Below are 15,406 nucleotides of genomic sequence, written 5' to 3'. Positions count from 1 at the left end.
ACATTCATTACTGCTGCATTCTATTGGCTAAAGCAACTCACAAAGCCATCGCAGAAGAAAGAAGTGAGGAAACAGACCACACTGAAGGGACAACTACAAAATCAAATCACAAATGATATGGAAAAGGTGCTATTTTTGCTAATAAGCTAGCATAAAAGTGAAAGAGTAGAAATACATGAAAGAGGAATGCCAGGTAAACACCTCTGTGCCAAAATTGACTAAAAAAATAAAATCAATAGTTCAAGCTATTAACATGCACTTCTGCTCTAAAACTGTGACTCTGGCTTCTAATATGTGTAAAAATAAACAGCTACTACATAGAACCATTTGTAAACAATTCAAAGGCAGGGATTTTGAGAACACCATTTTTCTGTACACTTCGAATACACTTTTCATTTAGTATCCAATGTACAGAGATTGTAAAAATATGTTAGGAATTCACTGTCACTTGAGAGGAAATATAGCTCTGAGGGTGGGGCTATTTTTGTGCCAGGTTGATGGCTAAGCTACAGAGTTGATTTCTAATGCCTGATTACATAGGTACTGATAGCCAGGAAATAAGCTATTTACTTTAGCAGACTTTATTATGTTATTCTTCACTGACCTCAAACTCTGCATGCTCAGCAATGGAGTAGATTTAAATTCATTCATTCATTCATTCATTCATTGAAGGCAGCTCTGTAACAAGAAGTATATTTTCCTCAAGTGGTTTCCAGGACATGGTGAAAGTTTCAAAAGTACATATTATATAACAGGGTTACAGAACTGAATAGCTGAATATATTACTAAGTAATATTTTAAAAGGCTTGGAAACAAGAGATCATGGTGTGTTTATATGTATGTACATGTATATGTACACATATATTTTTAATTTTATGTTCCAAATATTAATATTCCTTATTGACATTTAGAAGACTTGATTTTTAAATGTGCTACCATTTTATTTTTCATCCCTGATTTCCAGGACAACCTATGAAATAAGCAATACTCAAATCCAAGATTTAGGAATAAGTCATTTCTTGAATGAATGAATACATATTTATGCTTCATATTTTCCTTTGTAGTAATTTGAAATATAGGACCATAGAGTTGAACTGAAATTAGATCATCTTTATCAGGCTTCACAATGGAGGTACATAAATTATCCATATAACATCTTTGACAGCAGTAATATTTTTCAATGATTTAGCATAACACTCTAGTTTAAGAAGCAGCATATTCATTGCCACACATCTCTAAATATTTATTTTCTCCTTACGTTGAAGCAGCTGTGCTCCTCCTATACATCTCATATAAGCAGGTTCCATCTGCTCTCTAAAGCAAAAGGTTATATCTACTATCAGTTCTAAACTAGAAAGCCACAATATTTGCAGTAAATGTTTCTCTTTAATTTTTGGTTTTCTGGAATAAATACATCATTCGAAAATATTACTCATATAAAGTGATTTTATATGATTAAATTTCAATATAGAGTTCTTTAACTACACTCAGTTGTTGATTAATACATTCTTTTTTTTTATTCGATTTTATTATGTCAAGTATCAGTACATTGGTTAGACATTTGTGTAACTTATTAAATGATCCCCCTGATTGATCTATCTTTCCTCTGGCTCTCCACCTAGCCATTACATTACTGCTGACTGCATTTCCTGTGCTGTGCTCCCCTTCCCCGTGACCATCTATCAACTACTAATTTGTACCTCTTTAACCTTTCATCGCTTTCTTTCAGCGCGTCCACCCCCATTCCCCTCAGGCCTTCACCAGATTGTCCTCTATGTTTGTGAGTCTGTTTTCGATTAATTCATTCGTACATCTTTTAAGTTATCTATCCATCTATTCCACTATACATTCTTTCTAATAGCCAGCCATCCTATATACATTGAGCTTCTATAAAAATACGCGTTAAGTGAATAGTTATGCTAACTAAAGGGAGCACAAGATGCATAATACACAAAAAATTTTTCCTTTAAGTAAAGAAGCTGCTTCATAAGTGCTTTCTGGTCTCAGATTGCTTTCTTTAGAACATTTTGATATTGACATTCAAATGTTTGTCAGCTTCTACTGTTGAATAATTATGTGATTAGAGTTAATATGCATTTTGGAACTAATTAGACACAAATTTTAGGACAAATATGGAAATATAGACAAATATAATAAATAAAATTCATCAAGCCATTATAAGTCATATAATTGGTATAAAAGCATAAATATTCATGAAGTTATTATCTTGAAAAAATATCCCTCTGATTTCTGATTAGTCTGTTTCTGTTATTGTTTGTTTATAAGTGATTACTTAGGTTTATTTTTCTTCATTTTGAGGATGAAAAATTTCAAATTATAATAAAAATAGAATAACATAAGAAATACCTTCGTATATATTACTCAGTTTTAACAACCATCAACTCACGATTAATATAGTTTCAACTGTACCTCACTTACTGTAAAATATTTCAGTAGGTATCACTAATAGTTAAGAACTTTAAAAAAGTAACCATAATAGCATTGTCATAATTGAAAAGTAATAATAATGTAATGTCATAAAATGTCTTGTACTCAAATAGGCTTTTGTCTTATGTCACATGTTTTCTTGATTTTGCATTTATGATTATTTGAATCAATGTCAATCTACCAGTGCTATCATTGATTTCTTCTTAGGTCCTTTTAATATATAACTTCCCCCTCTTCTTCTTATATTTTTCTCTTGTAATTTATTTGATGAAATCAGGTTATTTCTCAGATAGTGTTATCACAATTCCTTATTCCTCTGTCTTCTAAGTTTTCTATAAATTGTAATTGATTAATATTTGATTTGATATTTCAAAGCATATAGTTATATCTATAAATAAACTATACTTAATAAGTGATATATGTATTTAAAATACATTTTCTTTGAGATATAATGTCCAAAATTGATTCTCTAATTGAAATAATTTCACTTTGTCCATGCATACACACACACACACACACACACACACACACACACACACATATACGCGTGTATATATATGCGTGTGTACATTTTTTAGATTTGTGGCTCAGTTAATTTAGAAAACAATGTACACATACTTGGAATGAAAAAGGATGATTGAAAACACAGCAACTGTATTTAAGTTTACTAATGAGTGATATAATAATTTAAATATATGTGCATATACTCATCTTCAACTTCTCTGATAAGCAAAGAAGGACATTGTACTCCTTACAATTTCGATTGTTAGATTTTTAAATATATCCTCTATGGGAATAAAATTTCTGATTAAACCTGAAATAGTCCCAGTAGCCAAGAAAATTTGGAGAGAAGTCTTTTAGCTTCTAATGTAGTTATATTCATATTAAGAAAACCCAATTAGCTTGAGTTTATGACTGCTCAGAATCTTAGGAAATTCAGTTGAAAATTTTTATTTAAAATGATCTTCATTCTGACAAGTAATGATAGGTAAACATTATTAATTATGCAAAAAAATCTTATAGCAACATTGGAAGAAAAATTGATATAAATCACCCCTGGTTTGACTGTTTAATCAAACTTTTTTGTTATTTTTTTCCAAGATTTTTTTTGTCTTTTTTATGTAAGTATTAATTGATATTGCTGCAACCTCAGTACAACTGCAATTCTCAAGTCTGCATTTTTATTGAACATTTTATATTTACTAGAGTAGAATATGACAGTAATGAATGGCTTTGGATTCAGGATTAAGGACGCGACCTTGAAGCTTAAAATTTCTGGGTTTTGACTTTCTCATTAAATAAGTAAAAATATATACCTTGTGATAAGTAAACGATTATATATAAATACACTTGGCATAACAGTGATGAAAATAAGCACTACACAAATTATAACTACTATAACTACTAAATCATGATTATTATATTTATTATCAAAAGCAACTGTCACGCAATATTATCTCGAATAAATTAATAGGCCACATCATGCTAAATCGTGCCCCTTCATCATCCCTATTCATATCAGTCATCACAAGAAGCCTCAGACTCTTAAACTAACTCTGACCTCTTACCCTCCAATATCTGTAAAGCTATGCATGTGTGTTACTCTGTCTCTTATTACATTCTTTCCCAATTTCTAAAACCATTCTCCTAACTGGGAAAGAGAAATGCATCCCCAGAGTGGGAGGAGATGAGCTAGAGATCATACCTAGGTCATGGTGTTCTCCTGTTAAACATAAACATTTTCACAGAATACCAACATCAGACAAAAACCCTCTGTAGCTGGATAGATTAAAACAAAAACCAGACAATTCAGAATCATGTCTGAACACATCAGAGCAAATTATTCAAAACAGTAATGATTGCATGTTCTTTTACACTGACTTATATGAGTGACTGGTACTTCTTTACTGATCAGATTTAGCCTTGCTCTGTTCTTCTGATCTTCTATATAGGAATTATTAAAAACACCCAATCAAAGGTATTACTTCACTCCGCAGCATCCAATATAGAGCAAAGTTCCTCTTTTCTGAACTCTCTACTAAATAATCTAACACAAATCCAAATTCTATAATAAACCTTTTCTAACATTCTGTCATTGAAACATCCAGTGCTGCATTTTGGTGTAACAAGTTCTAGCAAGTCAATATACTCAACTTTGTTGAACTACATCTGTGTTCCTTGAGGCTTTTGGCTGAAGGATATTGACAGAACCCTCTGAATTTCAATGTCCATCAGAAGCAGCATCTGCTATATGCTCAATACGTTCTCTGAACCATCCTTTCATGTTTTAGCTACATTGAAAATCATAATCTCCCTTGAGCTCACTGCAGCTTCTTCAAATGTTGGCTGTTTTTTTCTTCCTCGGGCTTCATTTCATTGAGCCTAGAGTTGGAAAAATGTCCTTGTTGCTCTTTATTGTCCCTTTCAAACAATTCTCCCTACTTCCACATTGCTCTCCTCCAGCTTTTAATCATGTGCTATGTGATTAGCTCATCTACCACATCTAATTGCTACCATGATGTCAAACCCTCAAACTTTCCTACCTTTCTTAATGTTTTTATCTCCTGGGTCACTGCCACTATGCTCAGTACTATTTCTGTCTTTATTTTCAGCTTATTTCATATTCACATAGATGATTTTCCTCAAAACCCTTGCTTCTCAGTTCCTTGAATGATTTCTATTGATTTTTGTCTTCCATGTATCTCAGCTACTTACTCCCATGGTCATGAACTAGATTTTATTATTATTTTAATAGTCTCAATTTCATGCACTCTAAGATCACTATGTCCCATCTTACTAGCTCACTGTCTTTAGTATGGCACTATTCTAAACCTAAACTGGAGTGCGGCTGGAGGAAAAGAGATAACCAAAAATGAATGTTCTCAGATTAAATGCAATAGAGGCCCTTTCTGGCTGTCAGTCTAAGGCCACCTTTAGTTTTTCCACCCGAGCCTCGATATATGATGGCTTATGTCATCAAAGCAAGCAGGGAAGAGCATCAATAGAGTTTACTAGCAAAACAGAAGTTACAATCTAATGTAATCACAAAAGTGACATCCTATCATCTTTGTTGTATCCTGTTGATCAAAACCAAATAATAAGTTGTGCCCGCACATACAGGAAGAGGATTATACAGTGGCATTGATACCAGACAGCAGGTATATTTGTGGGCTATGAGTTTGTTTGCCACAAATCACAACATCACATCTACCCACTTACTAGAATCTATAGTCCTCTTTCAAAAAAATTTCTTGATCCATTTATTTTACCAGTTAGCAAACCATTTGTTCCTTTTTATAATACAACTTCTTGAAATTTTCCTTTACTGTCTTTAATTTTCCTCATCTTTTTGGGGGGGGGCTTTATTGAAATATAATAGACAATTGCTATATTTACATTGTATAATTCAGTGAGTTTTTTCATAGTTGGCATACAATAATATAAAAGTTTCAGTTGTACAGCATATTGATCGGAGATCCACATAACTCACAAAGCAATCCCCTCTCTAAATCCACTACCTCTCTTCCCTCTTATATATTAATTACATTATTAACCATCTTCCCCATGCTAACACTTTACATCTCTATGTCTATTCTACAACTTTCCATTTGTACTTCTTAATCCCTTTGCCTTTTCGCCATCTCCCCAACCACTCTCCCATTAGTACCCCTCAAAATATACTCCATATCTATGAGTTTATTTCTGCTTTTCTTATTTTGTTATTTAGATTCCACATGTATGTAAAATCATACAAAATTTGCCTTTCTCTGACCCATTTCATTTAGCGCAGTACCCTGTACATCCATCAAGGCAATATATTTTTCCATCCCCTTCCTTTTAGTCTGTGTGTGTCTTTTAATCTGAAGTGAGTCTCTTGTATGCAGCATACATAGAGGTCTTGCTTTCTTATCCATTCGGCCACTCCATCTTTTGGTTGGAGCACTTAATTCTTTTCCATTTGATAGGAATGGAGTTGTTACCATTCTTTATTCATGTTGTTGATACATGTTTTTTTCTTAAAGAAGTCCCTCCAAAATTTCCTGTAATACAAGCTTGGTGTTTATAAATTCCTTTAGCTTATTTTTGTCTAAGAAGCTCTATATCTGTCCTTCTACTATAAATGATAGCTTTGCTGAATAAAATATTCTTAGTTGTAGATCCTAGTTTTTCATCATGTTGAATATTTTGTGACAAGCCCTTCTGTCCTGCATAGTATCTTTTGAGAAATCAGCCGCCAATCTTATGAGTGCTCCCTTGTAGGTAACTGCTTGTCTCCTGCTGTTTTTAAGATTTTTTCTTTGTATTTAACCTTCGGCATTTTAATTATGATGTGTCTTTGTGTGAGCCTCTTTGGGTTCCTCTTTCTTGGGACTCTTTGAGCTTCCTGGGGTTGTATGTCTATTTCCTTCACCAGGTTAGGGAAGTTTTCCATCATTATTTCTTCGACTAGCTCTTCAACTTCTTATTTTCCTTCAGGTACCCCTATGACATGTGTATTTATGCATTTAATTGTCTCGTAGTCTCCTTAAATTATTATTATAGCCTTGGCTTATTTTTTCTTGCCATTCTGATTAAGTGTCCTTGGCTTTCCCAACCTCTATATTGGTGATTTGATCCTATTTTTATTCACTCCATTGATTCTCTCTAATATACTCTTCCTCTTGGATCATGTGTTCTTCATTTCTGACTGGTTCTCTTTTATAGTTCCATTTCCATTTTTGTTTTTTCTTTCTTCATTAAAGTTCTCACTTAGTTCATCTCCACTTTCCTGAAGTTCACTGAACATCTTTATAACCAATGTTTTGAATGTTGCATCTATTAGATTGTTTGACTCCATTATTCCATCTCTGTTCTCCATATGGTTTCTGCCGCTTTGTCTTCCCATTTTGGCTGCCTTTCTGTGTTTGCGTCTATGTACCTAGCAAAACTCCTACATCTTTCAGTCTTATTGTCATGGCTTTGTGTAGTAGGTGTCCAGTGGCACAGTCCTGAGAGGGGTTCAGCTGCAGGCCAAGTATAGCCCCAGCCTGTGTCCCTCAACAGGGCCACCTGTTGAGATTCAGCAAGTCATCCACAGATGCTGTGCTTATAGTTGCTTCAAGAGGCCATGCTAGAAACTGAGGTCAGTTCCCACCACCACCACCAGTGTGAGTCTTGGTGTGGCTCAGGAAGGAGCACTGGACTTACCGAGGACACACTGGATTTGTCTTGGCTGGGGCTGTGAGTTGGGGGAGGTGGAATTTCAGGGGATCTTCTGGGGCAAGCGACATGTGTCATCCAGTTTGGTGATGTCTCAGCTATGGCGGCACTGTGTCCACACACTGGGAGTGGGGAGGGCTCAACAGAGAAACAGTGGATACCGGCACTTCTGCCCATGAGAGAGCCTTGCCTCCGGCCTTTACTATGACAATTCGGTGTCCCTCTATATGTTCCTGGTGCCTCCCCCCCACCCACCCAAGTAAGCGACCTGGCACTGGTGCTTAGAGCAAGCAGGTCTGTCATTGTGAAATTCCACTCGCGGACACGGCCCCTTTAAGAGGCATCTGAGGCTGCCGCGGCCGCTGCCACTGTCTCTGTCCCACTCAGTTGCCGGAGACCAGGCAGCCTCGCATCGTCGCGCCCTCCTACCTTCTACCATCGCAGGGTGATTAATTACGTCTCTCCCTAGTTGTAGTGCTTCTGTTTGTCTAGGTCCCCAGTGACTTTCTTTGCTGTTTGCAAATGTCACAACTTTGATTTGGTCTCAAGAGGGATGAACAAGGCCTCTACCATCTACACCACTTTTTCCCATCTCATTCTCTTGGAAACTCGTTCTAATCATGATTATACCCAATAGTTAAGTGGAATCACTCCATCAAGGTCACCTGCATGGTGAATTTAAATTCCTCACTTTACTTCGTAGCAGTGTTTGACATGGAAGATTGTTATTATCCTTGAAAGTTTATTTTTAAATTGGCCTGGGATTGCATACACTCTTGCCTTGCTCCTCCTCCAGTGAACACCCCTCCTCAGTCTCCCCTGAGGTTTTTCTCCTCCAACCTTAACATCTTTAGCAAAATCTTTACCCTATCACCTACACGGGCTCCTTTTTATTTTAATCATGTGGTGTTATAAAATTAAATACCAAGTTTATGCTCAAATATCCCAAACAATCTTTTCGGTCCAAATTGTGTTGCTGAAAGTCAGACTTGTATATTCAACAGCTTACTGAGAATCTTCATTTGCATGCCTTATAGGTCTTAAATTCACCATGTCCAAAACTGCACTATTGATCTCTTCACTCCCCACCAAAAAAAAAATCAGTCAACTTCCCCATCAGGGTGAAAAGCAAGTACATTTTTGCAGTTACTCTTGGAATATTATGACTCTCTCCTTTCTCTTACACCCCATATTCAACCATTTAGAAAATCTTATTGGCTGTACTTTCAGATTTTGAACATTTTTAGCATTTCTACTACAATCTCCTTTGCTTCTGCCACCACCATCTTTGACCTGGATTAATGCAATGGTTTCCTAGTAGCTTTTGCTGTCATGTTCACAGCCAACAGAACGAACCTTTAAAATATAGGCAGATTTTATTGCCTCTCTACCCAAAACACTGCAATGACTGCCTATTCCACCTGGAGTAAAAATCAATGTCCTCATAGTGCCCTAAAGATCTCACATCTTGCCTCTTGCCTCCTGGCTTTATATATACTGCTTGCTTTTCACTCTCTCAGCTCTGGTTACACTGAGCCTCCTGATTATTCCTAGATGAAACCTCAGTGCTTCTGCATAGGCTGATACCTCCATTTGAAATACTTCTCTTCCAATATCTACTTGTTTCACCTCCTTCAAGACTCTCTTCAAATGTCAGTTTCTCAGCAGGGCCTACCCCAGTCACTCTGCTCAGTGCTGCAACCTGCTGCCAACTACTGCTCGCACTCATGAGCCACCTTCCTCTGCTCTACTTCCCCCTCAGCAGAATTTATAATCCTTTAACATGCAATCTAATTTGTTTATTTATTATGTTTATTGCATGATTCCACCCAAGAGAAGTTCGTTCCAAGAGGACAGGTACTTTTGTTCGTTTTGGTCACTAATGTTTTGTAAGCATCTGGTAAGGTACCTGGAACACAGGAGTCTATCGAAAATATATGGTGACTGAATAAATGAATGAATGAGTATGTGAATCATTTGAGGTCATGAGATTAGATTCTCTGAATTAAATTGAAGTATTTACACTTGTGTTCTGATTTCATGGAAATAGTCAAGGAATTATTAGGAGACTAAGTTTTTTTGTTGTTTTTGTTTTTGTTTTTTGTTTTTTCGAATTATTTTATCCTTACTCCTGTGGGAATTAAGGGTCTTATTTCAGTAGCACCACTTTTTTATCCCAGAAAAAAAGCAGCAGTTCTCCACATTTTTGGCACCTGGGACTAATTTCATGGAAGACAATTTTTCCATGGACCGGGGACGGGGGTGGGAGGGAGATTTCGGGTTGATTCAGGCACATTTATTGTGCACTTTATTTTTATCATTATCACTCTGTAATATATAATGATATAATTATACAACTTACTGTAATACAGAATCCGTGGGAGCCCTGAGCTTGTTTACCTGCAACTGGGGGATGGGGAACAGTGACACCCGAAGTGTGTTACTTATGCCCAGTCTGCTCCATAATCTCCTTTTGGTTGCTGTCACTGCAGAAAAATCTGCTTCACAAAGATAAGATGTTGAAATGGAAGCAAGCTTTTAGTGCTTTTGTGGCAATCTTGGGATAGTTGGTCTTGACTTTAATCCAGATGTATGGAGATTTAAAATTGTCTCAAACATACTTTTAAGGTCACTTCCATTTGTGATCTCAAGCAATTGCTTCTCTTCTAGCACGAACAAAGTCGATTCACCTGGGTTATTCACAAATGGGTCACAGATACATTCTTTCCCAGTTCATGGGTCTTTTATGGTAGGAAATTAATGTTCACACCCTTTTGAAACCTGAGATAAGTGATCATACACCCACTGGGAGAAAGAAGGCCTTGGCTGAGTCTCTTTTAAAATCTCTGCTAATATTTGAAACATGTCAAAAATCCCGACATTCACTCGTCACCCCCATAATTCCAGTTTGGCTTTGAATGCAGCCACTTTATCTGCTGACTCGAATACAGTTGTCATTCTCCCCTGAAGTGACAAATTGAGTTGGTTAAGAAGGTTGAATAAGTCACCCAAGAAACCAAGTTTTGTGACCCATTCTTTGTCAGTAAAATGTGCTGCCAGTGGGAACTTTCTCTGAAAGCAATCTATGGAGTGGCTCTTATAACTCATAAACTGGCCAGTGATCTACCTTTAGAAAGCCCTCTTACATCTGTGGATAAAACGTGTGCTTTGTGACCATCTCCTCAGAGCTTTGCAAATAGATATGACTTAAGGGCATGTACTTTAATGTGGTTGACAATTTTAATCATATCCTGTAAAACATTAAGTTCAGGTGACATTTTTCAGCCAGCCAGTATTTCTCTATGATGACACAGTGTGTAGATTCACACTCAGAAGCAACCTTTATGATCCCAGTCATGAAATCTGAAAGCCATCCAGTCATGGAAGTCACTCCATCCACGCATGTACCGATGCAAAATGACCAATTCGGTTTTCCTGATAAGTAGTCAAAGAATTAAACAGTCACGCAGCTGCAGTGTTAGTTGGTAACAAAAGTGCACACAACGTACCTCATGCACATCTCAAAAAATATATTGCACAAAAATAAGCATCGTTGTCTTGTCATCAGTAGACTCATCAACCTGGATTGTGTACCATGGTGACTCATTAATCTTAACAATTTTGCTTCAGTATCCTCCAATATTTTATTAATTCATCTAGTTATGGTGCTAGCCAAAAGAGAAGCATGTGTCACCTTTTGAATTGCAGCCTCTCCTAAAAGTTCATGACAAATGTCCTTAGCAGCAGGCAGGATCAACTCTTCACCAGTAGTAAATGGCTTCTTAGCTTTAGCAATGCAGTTAGCCACTAAGAATGATGTTTTCAGGGCAGACACATTTGATGGAGTGATGGCCTTCAATAATTGCTTCTGTTTTTCATGTTCACATTTTTTTTTTTCTTTTTGAAAAACTCGAGAAGCTTGTCTTTTAATGTGGTGAAGCAATTTTGAATGTTTGGTCTCCATGTGGTGAAGCAATTTTGAATGTTTCATGGCTTCGTTGGATAGTTATTCACCACATATACAAAGCAGGTTTGGAGAATGTGAATCACCTGTTCCAATGAACCCGTAGTTTAAGTAGGATTTTTGGTATGTTCTTTTAGATGCAGCTTTCTTTTTGATAGCAGTCTTAGAGTCTTCTGCTGTCCCATCATTAGAGCTCTCTCTCTTTTCAAAGAAGCTCTCTGGTGATGTTTTTTACTCATTTTGTGTAGTGTTAGCTTGTGGGCTTTCCAAAACTGACTGAGACAAGTGTGCAGTGCAGGAAAGAGACATGGATGGAAATGGTAAATAAAATAATGGGCATGCCACATGCAGACTGAAATAAGTGGTGGACTCTGACTTAAATCTACCACTAGATGCAGCTGTACAATTAAAGTACATCAACTCATCACTATAAAGCCTGCCACCAGATATGGCTTAATTGTCACTTGCCAATCACTGATAGTGTTTTGATATGAGTCTGTAAGCAATTGATTTACTATGGTCTCTCTGATAATGTTAATCTGTATTTGAAGTTGCAAACCCTATTGTGAACTGCGCATAGAAGGGATCCAGATTGTGTGCTCTTTGTGAGACACTAATGCCTTATGATCTGAGGCGGAGCTGATGCATGTGTTGGGGAGCAACTGCAAATGCAGATGAAGCTTTGCTCACCTGCCTGCTCCCCACATCCTGCTGTGTGGCCTGGTTCCCAATAGGCCACAGACCAATACCATCGGTGGCCTCGGGGTTGGATTTTTTTTTTTTACATAACTGGAAGACACTGCTTAAAAAATCTAATTCAACAGGTAGCCTTTTTTGACTTCCTGTTGTCTTCATCAGACATTTCTCTTTGACTATATTATTTCTAGTCACATAGCCAAGTACTAAATTAAAATATGATAGCTGCTATGAAATTTCTCTTGTGGTTAATTTTTTTAAACTGTTCTATCTCTACCATTCAAAATCTGTGCTCTCTTTAATGAAAATAAAATTTAGTTGCAATCTATAAAATTATTTGAAATTAAAGAAAACTTTTTGACTAAAAATATATTAAAACATATGCCTGAGAAAAGCAACTATTTTCAAACAAACATATAAAATATGGCAGTTATTAGGGTTTTAATGGGGGTTGCATTAAATCTATCTATTGATTTCGGAAAAATGGCCATTTTAACTATATTGATTCTTCCAATCCACAAACATGGAATATCTTTCCATTTATTTGTATCTTTTTCAACTTTTTAAAATAATGTCATGTAGTTTTCAGCGTCATATCCTTTGTTAAGTTTATTACAAGGTGTATTATTATTCTTGTTACAATTGCAAAAGGAATTTTTTTTTCCATTTTTTCCCTTGAAATTTCATTGTTAGTATATAGAACATATCAGGTTTTTGTACATTGATTTTGTACCCTGTAATTTTGCTGTATTCATTGTTTTTGGTAGTTTTTTGGTAGTCTTTAAAGTTTTCTATATAATGAATCATGTCATCTGCAAAAGGTGACAGTTTTACTACTTCATTCTCAATTTGGATGCCTTTAGTGGAAATACAATAGTATATTAAGAAAAGCATACATTCCTCCAATTAATTTGGAATTTTCTATAAAGGTATACATTCCGAATTACCTTTGCTTCTACTACATCATTCTGATTAACGCACTTTAAGACTTATTAAAAATAAAACTTAAGGATATTTTGGTACAATTGCCTTCACCCTCTTGATTTATCACACACACACATGTAAAATGGATTTCTATAGAATTCTAAATTTAGCTCTAGCAACGGCAAAGCAGATAAGAGCTTGCGATGATTTTTCTCATTCAAAAAGTATTTTCAAGAAGATAAAAATTTGCGATTTCATAGTAAAGCTGGCCATCATTACAGCATATTTCAGAATGGTGTAGATATTACGATGCCAAACAGAAATAGTAATTTTATTATTAACTTATATCCTACGATACAAAGCAGGAACATAGAATTATTTGATAACAATTTGGATCTTTTTCAGTTTTGTGTGATAATTTAAAAAGAAAAAAAAATAGAACAAGAGGAAACTAGTTTCCATGGGTGCAGGAGGGAAAAACAATGACCGCAGTCCATGGCCACTGGGGCTCTCCAGCAACTCAGAGCTGCACCTTCTCCTTTGCTTGGAACATGTACCTGTGTTTTGTAAAGAAGGAGTAGTTTGTTTGTTTATTTATATATATATATATATATATATATATATTACACACACACACACATACACACACACATATATATACATATATATGTTATGTGTGTGTGTGTGTATATATATGTGTATATATATACACATACACAACATATATATACATATATATGTTGTGTGTGTGTGTATATATGTATGTGTGTGTGTATATATATATATATTTTATGCCTATAGCACCTGGTCTTCCTAGGTGGTCTCCCATGCAAGTACTAACTAGGCTAGACCCTGGTTAGCTTCCGAGATCAGACAGGATTGGGCTTGTAGCATGGCCATAGCAAGAGAATTAACCTTATGGTGACTAAATGAGTTGAGATATGCACAATGTATGGAATAGTATCTGCCATATTAAATGCTAAAATTGTTGTTAATTATTCTTTTTACTGTGTAACCTGAGGTAAGTTACTAGACTTTATGAAGCCTAGATTTCATAATCAGCAAAATGGCATACTAAAATGTTTACCTAATGATATTGCTTTTCCAGTAAACTGTTGGTGTGTAAATCTTAGAATAATCCATTATCGTATCTTGCTGTCCTATGTATTAAAAAGGCTCATTTAGATGGTTATCATGTGGAGTCACTCATGCAGATAGAGTCAAATATCTGCTAGAGGTGCGAGACATCTGAAGGCTTATTTGGGCTGAACTTGCCAAGTGACCACACACATGGCTGATAGGTGTTGACTGTCATCTGAGATTCACTTGGGGCTTTTGAAAAGAAAGTATATGTAGCTGCTTGCACCATGAGAAGGGTAGATGTATTTCAAGAGGAAACATCTTGAGAGCAATTGCTCTTCTAAAAGGCCTGATGAAAGCTGCAAGAAAGGAAAATGATATAGGATAAGCATCTTAATCAAGGTCATATTGCCTAGTAAACAGAGGCAAAGTTTCATCTTGGACCTATTGACCCCTGAGTTTCTAAAGTACAATACTAAAATAATTTAGAAAACTAAAATGCAACTGTATTTCAATATTTCAGTTTTTTAAAGAAATCCTTTCACATCTTAAATGAATTACCAATCAGAGCAAGAATAAAATAGAGATTTTAGATTCATCTTAATTTATAATATGCATTTGATTATATATTTTGTTTTCATAATGTTTTTGGATAAATGATTCAAATTTAAGATAAATGTTCCTTAAAAATTATATCTTTAAATAGAAAGTAGTGAACAATTTCATGTCTTGCTTTAAATCTAACATCTAAATGCAAATATTGAACTTTCCTGTGGGTGAAACTATCCACCATTAACCTGCTTATATATTTTGTTGTTGACATCCAACATTGAATTTTTTTCCCAAAATTCCAACTTTATAGACAACAGTACATAGCAAGCTTCTAGAATAATTATATATGAAACAGTGAATATCATCATTTCAACTGAATATCTCAGGGGACTATTTGGCAGAATATTACCAAAACTTTAAGTAAAGGCAATGTTTAATTACAAATACAACCACTCAGCTCTCTCAAAAAGCATAATTTTAGAGGGCCACTGAACAAGAACACTCAGGAGAGTCATCTTTCTCTTAAAATCTAGGTCTATGTTC

The 15,406-nt window shown here is 35.5% G+C and overlaps 1 long non-coding RNA gene across 3 annotated transcripts in view; it reads right to left on the bottom strand.

The window, feature by feature from the left end:
* Window positions 1–15,406, bottom strand: part of LOC107504135 — a 158,830-nt gene that overhangs the window by 14,846 nt on the left and 128,578 nt on the right. Inside the window, exon 7 of one of the 3 annotated variants that reach the window (XR_004953059.1) lies at window positions 14,119–14,670. The exons of the other annotated variants lie outside the window; for them this stretch is intronic. This is a non-coding gene — a long non-coding RNA (uncharacterized LOC107504135). Of the gene's footprint in view, window positions 1–14,118; window positions 14,671–15,406 lie in introns of those variants that run through there. 3 annotated transcript variants of the gene reach the window in all.

This window comes from Rousettus aegyptiacus, unplaced genomic scaffold (genome assembly GCF_014176215.1).
Source record: "Rousettus aegyptiacus isolate mRouAeg1 unplaced genomic scaffold, mRouAeg1.p scaffold_m13_p_10, whole genome shotgun sequence".
Classification (NCBI taxonomy): Eukaryota; Metazoa; Chordata; class Mammalia; order Chiroptera; family Pteropodidae; genus Rousettus; species Rousettus aegyptiacus.
Note: the sequence above shows the minus strand (reverse complement) of the source record. Positions and strands in the feature narration are given on the sequence as shown.